The sequence below is a fragment of the Carassius gibelio genome, chromosome A23, assembly GCF_023724105.1.
Source record: "Carassius gibelio isolate Cgi1373 ecotype wild population from Czech Republic chromosome A23, carGib1.2-hapl.c, whole genome shotgun sequence".
Lineage (NCBI taxonomy): Eukaryota > Metazoa > Chordata > Actinopteri > Cypriniformes > Cyprinidae > Carassius > Carassius gibelio.
In genome coordinates this window covers 6,889,058-6,904,243 of record NC_068393.1, presented here as the reverse complement: position 1 = coordinate 6,904,243, position 15,186 = coordinate 6,889,058, and the positions used below count along the sequence as shown (strand labels likewise).

Sequence of the window (15,186 nt, the reverse complement as noted above, 5' to 3'; positions counted from 1 at the left end):
GCATACAGGCATCACAGCCCATCCCATCCGAGTGTTTCCAGGCACATGCATTACACAAAACTCAGGAGCACAGACACTTCTTTGAAAGTGCTTAGGTGCAGGTGGGCCAAGGGTCTTTTGAAAGGCATGCTTTACTGTATGGGAGTAACCAGACCCGGATAGGGTCCTGCTTTTAGTTGACTAGATGGCTTGTGCAGGAAATGGTAAGTGCCTCTGGGAGGTGTACACCTAACTCACATGAAAGGTGCTCTGATCTGTCCCACAACAGGCACACAAGGTCTGACCTAGATTCCCCCCATTCTGTAAAAAGCTGCTCTGCCAAGTAAGGCAGAGTGGGAAGGGCTAAGCTGTAGTGTGGAGCTTTGCCCCATCTCTCTCTCTCTCTCTCTCTCTCTCTGTCTATCTCTCGCTAGCTCTCCCAAACATGGGCGGAGTGTAGCGTGGCCTTTTCAAACTCACCCGGCTGGCAAGCAGACTGGCTTTTGGAAGCAAACAAGACTGTTTTGAACCACTGCCAAATGAGACAGCCTCTGCCGGCACAGCTGAAACTTTTTACAGCCTCCCCTCACTTCGACAGGAAGAGACACGGGGAGCAAATTTGTAGGCAAGAGGGAAAAAAAACAGTAAAATAAATCTTTGTAGCGTCTGCAACTAAGGCATTGCATCAAGGATTTCCTTCTGTGCTTTCACGCTCTCCTTCTTTGGCAAGGTGCCATTTGAAAAAAAGATGTTTAAAAGAGATTTTTTTTTCTCTCTCTCTCTCTGGGAGGATTGAACGGGGAACGGATGTGCTAGGAAGTGAAGAGTTCAATGAGTTCAGTAAATGAGAGATATGTAAATGCATAAATAACAAAGGAACTGTGACGTCATGCACTGTGCTGCCCAAGACACTGCCTGCAAGCAGACGGGACAAATGTGGACTCATTTGACAAGATACCATTTGCGTCCTATATAGAGTATTTCTGTTTTACATCACAGATTCTTGCACAGGAAGAGGACCATGTGATGTCTGCAACGACTGTGACGAATGACATGTTCTCTTTCATGGTGAGGACTTGAGGACCTGACAAACTTTTAACATTATGACTCCACTGAAAACTGCAACAACATTTCTCAGTGCTTATTTGCATAGCGTTTTGCTACTCCTAACTAAATGACTTCATGCAAAGTGCAACACGGATGATGATGTCAGACACGAGGTGAGTCGCAAAAGCAAATGAATCAGTCAGACAAATGAGATTAACCGAGTATAGTGTCTTTAAGACTCTTTGAGGAAGTACTACGGACCACTCATGTCATGTTTCTCTTCGTTTGACATCCGAAACGCAGGCAGTGGCAGAACAGTCACTGGATGTGTATAATGATTAGCGCGGACTATAACTGGAAGGATCAAACTTCCTGGGACAGATGCCAAATGCTGACAAAGGAAATCATTGCATTCTCAGGACAAGCAAAATCAACTTTGTCCTCTTGCGCTTCTTTTGGGAGGGTTATTTATAATTCCTCGAGGAACCACATAAAGCAAGACTAAATGCTGAAGGGGTTGGTCACATGCTTTGGCTAAATGCATAAAAAAATCATGTAATCATTATCCTGTTTTGAATCCTGTGTAACTCTGGACCCATTCAGCTAATCAAGAGTTTCCATTAAATAATCGATTCTGAGCCCTTATTTTGCAGACTGTATACTAGGAGAAACTGTGACTGGGAAAGAGGGGTACAACCTGACCTTCTCACATTCCCATAAAACAAGTTTGTCAAGTTTTGCGTGCTAGATTAACACAGACGGTAGCAATAACTGTGCCTTTATGGGCACTTTGTGATTTTCAGCATGCCAAATCCTCTCTTCCTGATCTCTGATTTCTTTTACGTTACTCAAACTCCCTTACTTTCTCCACCTCCTCTCTCCCTCTCTGAGCTTCGGTCTTTCACTTCGCATCCTGTGCCAAAGTGGGCAGGGAGAAAGAACTCGTGGTGAGGTGGGTGAAACGGAGGCCGCTGTACGTGCTCTTTCTTCAGCCACAACCCCGAGGAAGAGCATGTTTGGTGGTAGCACGTTTCTAGGTCTCTCTCCCCGAGATAGGCGTAGTATGTGCATGAGTCTACTCTTCTCGCCGCCATGACCCTGCCTTGTGTTCTTGGATTTTGAAGCCTCTAGTCTGCAGGTATTCAGTTTTTTTTCTTGTTGAGTACTTTGGAATATTTTTGGCTACTTTTTAAGGATTTCTCTTAAAGCATCATTGTCGATTCTTTTACCCAGTAGCTCTGGCTCTCTTGTTCACTGTTGTCTTCCTCTTGTAAACGTGTCTGCTTTACCCCTGAGTCCATGCCTCGGATTCCGCCATTTCTACTACACTAAAACAATTTGCGGACAAATTAATTGTTCATGTACATTTAATAAATGTTTTTAGGCTCGAAGCTATTCAAGAAAAAAAAAAGATTTTTGTTAATATAAAAAAAGAAGTTGTTCTCACAATTATGTATGCAAGCATTCCTTCGGATAGCATGTACATTCCTTTAGTTTTTGGCCGTTTTGTGCGTTTGATTTGATCATTTGTTTAAGGATTTGAATGCATTTGAACATCCAAATAGTGTTTAGGTGCTGCCTTAATGTTTTTAAAGGTACATTAACGCAGTGATGTATTTGGATATGATGCTAATGTTTCATGGATGGCCTATAAATTCCCATTAAGTAAGATTACTGTAGAAAGATCTTAAAGTCAGTTTTGTATTTTATACTTTTATAGAAAGTAGGTGAAGTGAGGACTCAGCTGGTAGAAATAGTTAACATAAGCTTAAACTTAGTTCATCTTGCAAATACCAGAGCATTCAGTCACTTTTTGGCATTGGGAGATATGATCAAATGACTTATTTTTCTATTCAGGTATTCTAGAAGGTATTCTTTCAAACTGTAGGCTTGTACGTTTTTTTTTTTTTTTTTTTTTTCGCACTGCAAATTACATGACAGAAAGAGAAAAAAAGAGTGGGGCTAGCTTGGGAAAGATTTACTTTTGCATTCGTTATGCAAAGGTAACTGAACAAAATACTGATCAAATGTTAATACAGAATACAGTTTTGTGCCTTTTTTTTATCAAATTCACAGTAAATTCAATGAGATCTGGTTTTCCTAGAAAAGAGGTGAGGACATCTTTTTTGTTACAAGGCTACTATAACTTGGACGAAATTGCAGCAAATGTCAACTGAAATTGAAAATGCTTTGATGGATTTGATTAAATCTAATTTACGTCTTTAAAATATTACAAAGAAAAGCTCTCAAGATGGCGTCGACATGCCACGTGTTTGTGTATTACTGTATTAAGTGTATGTTACTTAAAGGGATTAATGATGGAGTCTTTTTCAAGTGACACCAAACCTTTTGTATGAACAAATCCTTATTTAACAGCAGATCGACTCTTCACATGCAAACAAAATTGGAAAAGCTGAAAATGGTGGTGCTGATGTTTGTTGATTTAGCTGTAGAGCAAGGATTTTTCTTGGATAATGTTCTTTTTTTTGTGCTTTATTACTTGTCAGCATAAGCAAGGAGGGCAGGTATTTTACTGCTTCGTAAGGTATAACCGAAAGTCTCGCCAAAGAGGCACAAAAGTTTGTGCATACATGTTTATTTTGCTCAGAGACAGAGAGATATGGCAACAGGAAAAAAAAAAAGTGGAGCGAGGGAGGGAGGAAAGGAGAGCATTTCCTCCACCCCCTGTTCTCCTCAGATGAACTTATCATGTAGCATCATATTTTCTCCCTCTCCCTCCCTTTTCCCCCCTTTCCCATACAGCCCAGATCCCTCCTACATTTACTGTAGCTGACAATCAGATGCACTCTGGGCACCGACCCCGCATTAGCAAACAGGAAGTTTCGAAACAAACAGAGTTTAACCCTAAAAATACTAAGATTTCACTGCATACACAATCAAATCATGCTAAAATAGACAGAATGAAACACCAGTTTTGTAATTTGACTTCAAACTGAAAGTGTTTATACCGAAAGCAGAAAATTCACTGCAGGTGAGAAAACACTGCTGTTTGCCCTGCAAATGTGCAGACACGCAGCATATGCTCGCAGCCTATTAGTTACATGGCCCCAGATGGGGGCAGAGATCTAACTCTAATCTGCAAGTTCTTTGTATATATAAGGCAAGACAGAATCCTTATCGTCGAGTTTCGATGAGTAACAGCCTGCTCTCCGGAGACCGCGTGACAGAGTCGACCAAGGTCAAGCCAAGCCCAACTTCCTGTTTTTTGGGGACTGCTATTTTTGCTTTAAGGGCGTTTCTCTCTGGTGTAGGTTGATGACAGGAGATCATATGCAGAATGATTAATTACATTTTTGAAGAGTTATAGCTTTCTATGGCCGAACTATTTTAAGCAGTGGCAAGGCTGTGTGGAAGGAAAAAACGGAGGAATAATGTCACAGGTACAGTAAATGGAACAGGAAGAAAAGTTTAGCTAAATGTAGTTCGGGGAAATTTTACGCTATATATTTTGTACAATGATTCATAAAAAAAAAATATGGCATGTTTCATGTTAAGAATCTTGTTCAACAGTTGTACTAGAAGCTAATTTGCGAGTAATATGTTAGAACTCACCACTGGTGGAAACGCTGATCTACTGCAGTTCAAACAAAAGATTACAGATGCGATAGATACTATCAAGAGTAAAAATGGAAATCATCTATTGTTTTTCCATACAATATCACATAGTTTCCTCGTTCCTGAGACATGTTTCGAAGACTACTTTCAGTTATATGGATGCAAAAGGGATTTTCAATGGGGAAGCTCCCCTCCTACATTAAATTATCGCTGCACAAAGGCATTGTCTCAGGTTTCCTTTTTTTATTGTGGCCTTTTACTCTTCCTCTGCCAACATCCCCCACCCTTCAATGCTCTACCCACCACCCTCTTCTACGTTCATTGAAATTCAGCCTGGCATACAGGCACTGCCCCTGTCTTGGCATCAGACTCCGGTACTTGGCGACAGAAAGGATTGGAGAAAATTAAAATGAAAACAAGAATATGTACCAGTTTCTCAATCGCTGCGCTTTGTGCCAAACAGTCAGCCGGTTTTGGTGGATCTAACGCAAGATTATCGATAGGCATTTTCGGTGTATGATTTCCGCAAATATCGTAATCATATGGTCTTGGCAACCATAACACAGTGGGAGGCGTTCAGCAGGCTAATTGATTTGCCCGTTTACCTCCTGCGATTGGACGGTCACAAAGGCTAACAGCTGTGTCCTTTGGTCGCTAGGTAAGATAGAAGGCCTTTTGTTGATCTTATTTCATTTTGTTTACCTATTTTCTCAGACAGGGAAGTACGATGTTCCTTTGTGACTATGGAATGCTTGGTGTATGATTATGCCTAGAGGTGGTATGGTATAGGTGAGATGTAAACAAATGCAGGCAATTAATTTCTACTTTGAGAAACATGTTTTATCATGTATCACAGGGTGTGATATATTAAGCCAAGAATATTTGTAAAACATGCTTCAGAGATGTTTTTCATATACTAGAAACACAGGCTCTGTTGCAAAACCTAGTTAGCTGCCTATGTAGGGAGCATTTTAAGGCACCATAGTTGATGTGAAGCCTGTGCCAAAAGTTAAGATACTTAGCTTGAGCCCAATTCTGAGCGAGTCCTTGCCAGAGAAGGCAATCCCAGAATGCATAGCAAGCTCAACTTTTTAAACTTTGCCCATTGCGCTTATTTTCTGGGTTCATCTGCTTGACTGTACAAAGTATGCATCATCAGTAAGGTTTATACTGAATTTAGCCTTTAAATATTGCTTGTCTTAATGCAAACCTAGTAAAAAAACAACTGTAGGTCAGTGGAGTAATGACTTGTTTTGATGCGGGGATTCCTGTAAGGGTGTGATGTCACATGGAAACTATGAATTGTATTGTGTATTTTAAAATGTATTGACTTAAAACTTGACTGAAATCAATTATGAGTCGAGTGTCCAGTGTATGTTTGTCTGATCCATAGAGTATCTGACTTCCACAATCTTCCAAATCCATCACTTATAATATGTAGGCAGAGGTTTGCAAGGCAGTTCACTAGCTTTTGAAAAAGGAAAACTGTACATTCTTTTAATTCAGATTAAGATGTTTGATACATGCAGGGCGAAATCTTTCACAAAAATGCATGCTACAACAGATATAAACTTATTTCATTATCAATCTGGCACCCACATGTAGGCTATAAGCTAAAGATTTAAAATGAATAAACATGTTGAATTATAAACATTAGACACTAATGCCTGCAATGCTATGAAGTATTACATGCAGATATCTTAGTGCTAAATTGCTTATGTTAACGCTATGACTTTGTGTTAAGCCTGCATGCATTCAGTTGGCTTGATGGTGAGTAAATTATGGGGTAATATTAAATTTTTGGATGAACTATACCTTTAAGAGACTCGGTGTATAAAAGTCAGTCATACAGAAACTAAAACTAATCAACTACTTTATTTGAATTCCATTTAAATATAGTCTTGTTATTAATAGGCTCTTATGTAAATTGTTAGCTTTAAGAATAATTAAAGAATTTGATTTTGTGGGCTCATCCATGCAAACTGTTTCCTGAAGTCGTCAAACAAAGTGTTGATAACTGATATATTCAAAAGACTAGCTATTTAAATATTTCTGCAATTCCATTGTATGATTCCATTTTCAATGCCATCCACACTCTCTACACTGAAAGCAACAGATCATCTATAATACCCATCTTGTAAAAAATCAGGACATTTGTGTCTAATTTGAATTAGCATTAGCATTACATATTTAAAAAAAAAACATAACTAAAGAACAGACTAGTTCCCTGTGCAATCTACAAATGATCCAAATGTCACCTTTTCAGCATATAGATCAACAGCATATGCAGTTTAGGTATGTTTTGAAGCATGACAGCTGGTTTGAGCTAGTCTTTAGTCGGTCATGAGCTGGTTCTCAGCAGGAGCTAGTTGTTTAAGACCAGCACACTGGACCAGTTTAAACCAGCTCAAACCAGCTGTCATACTTCAAAACATACCTAACTAGCATATGCTGTTTTCTTTATTCAAAAAAGCTGTCACACCATATTAGCATATTTTCCTCTATCATGGGCAATGCACCAAATGTCGTCCTCGAGTAAATCAGCTCTAGAATAGTTGTGATTACATTTAAAACATATTTTTATTACATCAGAGTAAGACAACTGCATGTCTGTATCTGATGGTGATACTTAAGCGTGTTTTGCTGTACAGCTTTTGACCTGACCTTTGCCATCTCTTCAGCTTCTGTCTCCTCTTTTGTGATCCAGCAGACTGCGTTTGCGTGCCAAAACTTTTCAATCAATGTCCCCCCGAATGGGCCAGAAAGAGCATGTGTATGCTAATTAGCGAAGAGGACTTTTGTATGTTAACAAATTGCTGAAAGTCAGTGTCTGGAAGATATTTGCATGTTTTTTATGCAAAACAGACATGTTCCACCTCTTAAATCCACACGATAACTGTTTTTATTGCCATTTTGTGAAGGTTTTGCGCGTCTCACTTAGCTGCTTTATCAAAGTTTCTGCTGGAAGTTTATAGGGAGGAGTAAAGATACTGAAAAAAAAAACTTGGGTAAAGCCATAACATTCTCAAAATAAGAAACTTGATTTAGTGGGATGCTGATATGTTAGAGTGCTGATGTTCAGAGATGTTTAGGTTCATCACGTATGCTAGCATGCTAACGGGCATCCAGAAGCAGATGACTTTCACAGCATATCTGTTCATTTTGTTGTGTGTGAAAGAACGCTATTGACTCGAGGATGAATCTTGGCTTTCTTGTGGTTGTACTGATGCCAGGCGTCCTTCAGTGCAACGAAAGGGAGACCCTTGCTCTTGCAGACAGCCTCTGAGAACAGTGAACGCGTGAATGGGTTTTTCAGGCACACCTCGGAGACGTTGTAAGGAATGCACAGCAATCACACCCTAAAATGGCCGAAACAACGCCATTTTGTTTTTCCTCTATTTTGCTGTAAGGAATAGCAGAATCAGCTTTGTTAAAGCTATAGGAGACAGCTGGGGAAGCCATGTTTTACATCGTCTGTTTACCTCAAATGCGTAGCTTACACAATGTTGTCTTGTTGGAATGAGCTCAGTTTTTGGCAAAACGGGCGCAAATTCCTGGCGAAGGATCAAGACTTTTTTTTTCTTCATGATCCAATGCCAGCCTCGCTAGAATGAGTGAGTAATTTCTTTGGCTTTCAAAATTAGCGCTTCCCTCTTAGCCTGCATCCTGGTTCAACTCCTCACAGTTCCCCGGTTTTTCATGTGCGTTTTTCCGACTCAAATAAGCGCCGCTGACTCGAGTCTGGAGAACACACATGCCAAGCTTTCAACTGCTGTTGTTTTCCTGCAACTACATAGAAATAAATAGCTCTGTGATCGATGACATGAGGACGATGCTTTAACAAACAGTGGCACCAAATTAGACTCCTTTTGACACCTTGAATTATAGAATAAAATATTAAACCAAGTGGCGTCACAAACAAATGCTGCACAAGGTTTTCTCATAACTAACTTAACTTTTCATTTTTTAAATAATTTAAACCAGCTGGTGTAAAGGTGATTTTAGTGGATGTATGAAGTTGGTTCTCCTCAAATTCATATATGGTGTCCAATTATATGTAGTATACAACTGAATGAAAGTATATAATATTTTACATTTATGTTAAATGCAATTAATTGAATAAATTGAGTGCTTTTTTGGCTCACTAAGGTAGGACTTAACTTTATATGTAGTTTAGTAAATTAGCGTGTAATTCGGCTAGTTTAAAATATACTTTTAAGGTTTCAAGTATACTACAAGTGCATATTAAGTACAATTAAGCACACTCAATGTACATGTACAATGTACTTGTATACATTAAAATGCTCGCTCAAACTGTAAAGTCCAGCTACAACAAAGTTTGAATGTATGATTGTGTTAAGCAGTGTCTCTCTCTCTCTCTCTCTCTCCGCAGGAATCCCGCAGTCTGCTGTCTGGCTGGTGGACATCTGTTCTGCTGTCCTTGGGGCTGAGGTAGTAGATTGGATAGTTGTGGAGCCCTGTGCTCTCTCACTGAGATAACTATACAATCTACTGTCTTTCCTAAGGCGACAGCCAAATCATCCACAAACAACATGGACTCGTTTGAAAAAGTGTCTGCATTCCTCCAGTGAGTCGGAAAGGATATTCACTCACATTACAGAAGTAAAATGGGCTGGGATTACATACGCAAACATGTCAGGTGCTGGGACTGTCCTTTGGTGTCCTGACAGGGTGAGGTAGTAGGTTGTATAGTTTGGTGGGAGGGATCAAACCCTGTTCAGGTGATAACTATACAGTCTATTGCCTTCCTTGTTGTACCAGCTATCTGTCTGCTAGTGGAAACTCCCTGGAGTTTAAATATTGCTTAAACCCTATGGCCTGTTTCACACCACGTGTTTATTTCGGCACCCATATTTACAGGTTACAGCGTTCACACTGCCTGCATAAACAGAGCAGTGTAGCATGAGTAATACACTGAAGTTGGTCTTCAAAAAATAAATAAAAGGAACAACTTTTATGAAGCAGCAAAGTAATAGAGCAACCTTCCTAAAAACAGCATGCTTTAATCAGTAAATCTGAAACATGTTCTATTCAGTAAATCTGACTGAATCAAGAAGAGTCAAGCAGTTTGAAAAGTTTGGGGTCGGTAAAAAATAAATAAAAAGCTTAATAAATAAAAACTTTGCATTTAAATCATCAGAAATGACAGTTAAATAATGACAGTTATAATGTTATAAAATATTTCAATCATGGATTAGAACTTTGTATATATCTGAGAATCCTGAATCATACACTCGTTATAATGTGGCCCCAGGTGCGACGCAAGTGTTTTCTGTTAGTTTCAGCCTGACGCAGTTATCATTTTCACATACTGCGTCATGCTGTTTAAATTAGGGCTGTTCGATTCCACAATTTTTGGAATCGATTCCGATTCCTGGTCCTGGTCACTATTGTTTTCGATTCTTTTCCAATTCTTTTAATTTTGTAATTTTTTTTTTATTAAAAGGAACCTAATCTCACCATGATGACTGCAGGATAGGTCGTGAAGCTGAAAAAAAAAATATCATTGGCTGATAGAAATGTTTAATATATATATATATATATATATATATATATATATATATATATATATATTAGATGGTAAGAAGAGCAAGACCCTCAGTGACGTCATGATTCGTTCATGCAGCGCTCAAAATTGTAGACAAGCCAGTTCCACCGTAAAATAACCTCTGAATCGTTTATATATATATATATATATATATATATATATATATATATATATATATATATATATATATATATATATATATATATAATTGATAATAATATCTTATCTCACAACTGTTGTAATTATGGCTTAGGTGAATTGTGGTCCTAAAATTCAAATGATCAGTGCCGGCAGGTTTTCTTTCTGTTTATTTTTGTGAATTTAAATGTGTGCAGCCTTTGTCGGATGTAGCCTTCCGTAAGAGAGACTCCCATAGATAAGCTTTGTTGAACTGAAAAATACTCTGAATGAGGAGACGATTCTTTTTTTGTTAACAAAATGCTTACATTTAAAAACGTTAATTACACATACAGGGATGCACAGCAGCACACAAAGAATGTTTAAAAATTAAGAATTAAAGTATTAAAATGGAGATTAATATTGTGTACATCAATATAAAAATGCCTACATGTCAAAATGGATAGTCTTTGCTTGAATCAGAATTCTGCGCTCGAGCAGATCTTACTAGAGAAGCGTTCAGTTTTTCTGCTTGCAAATTCTGCCAAACAGCAAATCCGCATTGACACGAGCGCAACTGGCTTTTAAAAGAAATGGGAGATGAGACTGTGATTGGTTTTTTGCACGTTACGCCCAAAACACACCCATTACTCATTAAGAGAAAAGGGACAACCCTTTTAGACCATGGACCGGGTGCACTGACTATTTTTCCTTCTTTAAACTAGCAAAAATGGATTCAGAAACACCCTAAACCTAATTGCGCTGTGCGCTTTGGACCATGCGTTTAGAACATTAAACAGGGTCCATAGTATCCAACGAAAAGAATAAAAAAATAAAAAAGTTTTGAACAATTGTCACTCAGAAATATAGAAAATTGTACAATTAATTACAAAGAAAAGACAAGTGACATTGAATTAAAGTGAAATGTTGAAGAGAAAAGACAGAAATAGAATTTCCTTTTAAAATGTACTCCAATAATCTCAAATAAAATTTTTCTTTTCTTTTCTTTTTTTCAGTGGTTGATAATGATCAGAAATGTTTCTTGAGCAGTAAATCAGCATATCAAAATGATTTCTGAAGGATAATGTGACATGGCTTTGATCACAGAAATAAGTTACATTTAACTGTTTTATATATTCTGTTTTCTTTCTTTCTTCCTTTCATATTTCTTTCTTTTTTTAATGAAATGAATGTGACCTTGGTTAGCATAAGAGACTTGAATGAAATGTAAAAAATCTCACTGAGCTCAAGTTTTGAATGGTGGTGTAGATTTAATGATGGTCAATGCTGTGATAGTTCTCACTACACCAAACAAATGCTAGGTTATGGTCATTCATTCAAGGAGATGCTTCGTGCAGTAAGCTAGAAATCACTTTGTTGTACAGAACAACAAGACTGTTGCAGCTTTGTGTGTTTGTGTGCATTGTGAAACAGGGCTTACACTTTACCTAACAAGCCTGAACAACATCCATTCCTCTGCTGCAAGCTTAACATGCTGATCCGGTACATGAAGAGAGAAATCAGATTAAAAGAGATTTACTACACTCTGATTTATGGCTTAATCAATAATTTAGCATTTCTGTTGGCTTGTGATCAAACAGGATTTTCACACATCATAACAGGAAATTCATTTTCAGTCAGACAATGTATGTGGCCTTGTTCAGAGAATGAATGAATGTATATATATATATATAAACAGCAAACTATGCATAACGTGTTTTTGTTCTATGAATAAAATATAGTTTTATTTAACTCTTACCTTTTTCATTTTTATTATATTTTAGTTTATACATATATAAACATTTTTTATTTTTTTATTTTTTTATTCTTGCTTGGGAAAAGTTAAGAGGTCAAACAGTTTGTGCTGCTGTATGTAGGCCTATTCCTTTGTTGTGCAATCTTTATGAAATCATATAAGCTAAACACACAAGCTAATTCAAGCAAAACTTCCATAAACACTCTAATAAGGTTATTCATATACTATATTTGATAGCTTGTTACCATAAACATCCATGCAGTTATTTTATTTTATTTTTTTCCACAAAGTTGGTTGGCAGCAAATGTAACTGTGTATAAATATTAACATGTAAAACCTGTCAAGTTAGACTTTGATCTAAAGCCCTGCGTGTTACAATCTTTATCTGAACACATGAACAACAAAACTACAGTACCACCAACCACACAATCAAGTATAACGTTTAGAGACAACTTTAGAGACCAGTTTAGAGAAACTAGTTCAAATGGAATAAAATGAAACTCTCCATAGTCAAGTATTTGATAATATTATAATGGTCACTATGAGGTCACAATTGTAATTGCTTTATTAGCTCTTTTTGCCCTTTCCAGTATAAGGTAGTCAGCCTCATTTGAGTCTTCTCAATTTACAATAAAATAAATAATAAACATAATAAACAAACAAATGAAAAACGAAAAATTTTAATACTTTACAGTGACTTCTGGGAATCTCCTTTTACTATTTTACACCATAAATTATGAGACTGTCTGTATTTCTACAAAACAATATTTCATTGCATTGCAAAATATTATAAAATATAATAAAATATGGATTTTCTCAATAGATGTTAAGGCCATGCTTTTACACTATCCATACATACAGTATGTCACCCTTAAGTAAAATAATACCATTGATAATTATTATTATTATTTGTTTTTTAGAAGACTCATGTTAAAATGTGAAAATCAAATATAATCATCAGGCTTATGAGGAACTTTTTTTCATATTTGTTCATTATCTTTGTATTGCATTAAATTATATGTTTTGCCTTCCACAATAAATACTACAGAGCTAAGAACAACAAAAGCCTGATGTATTAAATTTGATTATATTTTTTTTCTGACAATTAATTCTCATGTCGCTTTACAGAGTTACAGTTTTTCTCAGTCACTTTGATGCATTTCTCAAATCAGAAATGAAATTCTCAAAACTATTTGTCCAACCTCCACATCATCTAGTCATTTATACACATCATAAAACCAGTTGCGATTGCTTTTGTACATTCATGCAATTGATTATGCACATTTATCCACGGTATCCTACATTACTGCTAATGTCATGTTGCTCAGAATTTATTATATAGTTTTCTGTGCAATGGTCTTACTCCTCAAAACATCTAGTCTTTAGTTCATCGTATAAGTCATTAATTGCAAAATGGTTAATCTAGTTGTCATAAACTGCCAAGAACACTTTTTATTTTTGCACATTATTATTAGACTTTTTGTCAATTTTGCATGAATTGTGCAATTTAATCTTTACTAATGTTAATAATGTTAATTAATTGATTAATTAATGCTAATGTTAATGTTGTTCCTGTAGCTCAACTGGTAGAGTATTGCGTTAGCAAGTGCAAGGTTGGGGTTTTGATTCCAAATGATAGGTAAAAAAAAAAGTCGCTTTGGATAAAAGCGTCTGATATATTTAATTTTTAATTTCAATTCACTAATGAAGAGAATGTAGATGTAGATGTATTTCTCTGAAATAGCTCAAAGGTTCTTCTCATGAATTCTATCCAGTCTCTTTCAATCAATATCCCACATACAGTAATGTGTAAATCTGTACTTTGGAAATGGATACATACATAATCATATGGCATACTGTTCAATACAGTAACTGTCATCTAAAATGTTCCCATAGTTTACATCAGAACATCCCTGCAGAGTACATACTTATATGAGAGCATAACTATGCAATTTGACTGTCTTATCCGTAAACTATGACACAAGGACTTGTCCTTCTGATGACACTGACATGTTCATTGACACAGATATTTATTTTTGAGAGATGAACTAAGGATTTTGAGTAAGAGACTGGCTTTTGCATGTAATCCATTGTGTTTTGCTATTTGTACGAGTTGTTTTGAGAAATGGACTTACTGTTTTGCAAATCTCAAGGATGATTCGAGAAATGTACCGAAGCGACTGAGAAAACCTGTGGACCTAATATGTTTTCACTAGCATGTCTGCTAGCTCTCTTTCTGTTAGGACGACTAGCCGTTTTAAAGCATGTGGCACCCTCTTGTGGTCAAACGGCTTCACAGCCACGGAAGACTGAAGCTTCTCAGAAGCTTTCCATATGGATATTGTAGGATATCTACAGTATCAGTCTCCAACATACAGTCACTAAAAGATCCATTCAGAATTGTATTACAGTGAAATTATGATTGTAGTTTATCTGCCTGATACACATGTCAGTGTTAGAGGCTAATGTAGTTCGATGGCCAGTATTAGGTTCTTCAGGCTGGGATCTCCATGAGGAACTTGAGAAGTCTCCCTGTCCTCTCCAACACTAGGTAAGCCTCCCTGATCTCTGTGAAACGGAGGGCGTAGACCACAGGGTTCACCGCTGAGTTGGCATGAGAGAGGAGTATGAAATAAATTTAAACCGATGTGGGGGACGCTTCCTTGAGGACCCGCTGAAAGTAGTACACAGTTCATGAGATGCAGAGGCATCCAACATGCTGCAAACAACAGGAGAACCAGAGCCAGAGAACATGCCAGCCTCTTCTCCTTGATTAGAAAAGCCCTTCATTTAGATTCAGCAGGTGCTGAAATCTGGTCTTGCCTCCGGAGGCATTTGTGCAGACTGTAGAAAACAAGAGCGTAAAGAAGAATCATGGCTGCCAACGGGAGTAGGATGTAGCCTAAGTAGTTGAAGTAGACCATATAGGGCAGAGAGATGACAGCTGAGAAGGTGCAGTTGATATGAGAAGAGTTAAGAGAGGACTGGGGATCGCTATTATGCCAACCAAAGAAAGATCTCAAGATATCATCCAACACAGGAGCGCTGCAGTCCAGGAGCGCTGCGGCGGTGATCTCTTTAAACCTGCAATCACAGAGCATGTTAACTGTTGGGTAATTGGTCGGCTGAACCTACCTTTGTC

At 37.4% G+C, this 15,186-nt stretch overlaps 2 long non-coding RNA genes across 2 annotated transcripts in view; both read left to right on the top strand.

Moving 5' to 3' along the window:
• The first annotated feature begins 453 nt into the window (after nucleotides 1-453).
• Nucleotides 454-15,186, top strand: part of LOC127944864 (uncharacterized) — a 26,990-nt gene continuing 12,257 nt past the window's right edge. The window contains exon 1 of the long non-coding RNA XR_008150466.1: nucleotides 454-2,164. This is a non-coding gene — a long non-coding RNA (uncharacterized LOC127944864). The remainder of the gene's footprint in view (nucleotides 2,165-15,186) is intronic.
• Nucleotides 7,990-9,295, top strand: LOC127944865 (uncharacterized). The gene is made up of 2 exons (XR_008150467.1): nucleotides 7,990-8,216; nucleotides 8,996-9,295. It is a non-coding gene; the product is annotated as an uncharacterized LOC127944865 (long non-coding RNA).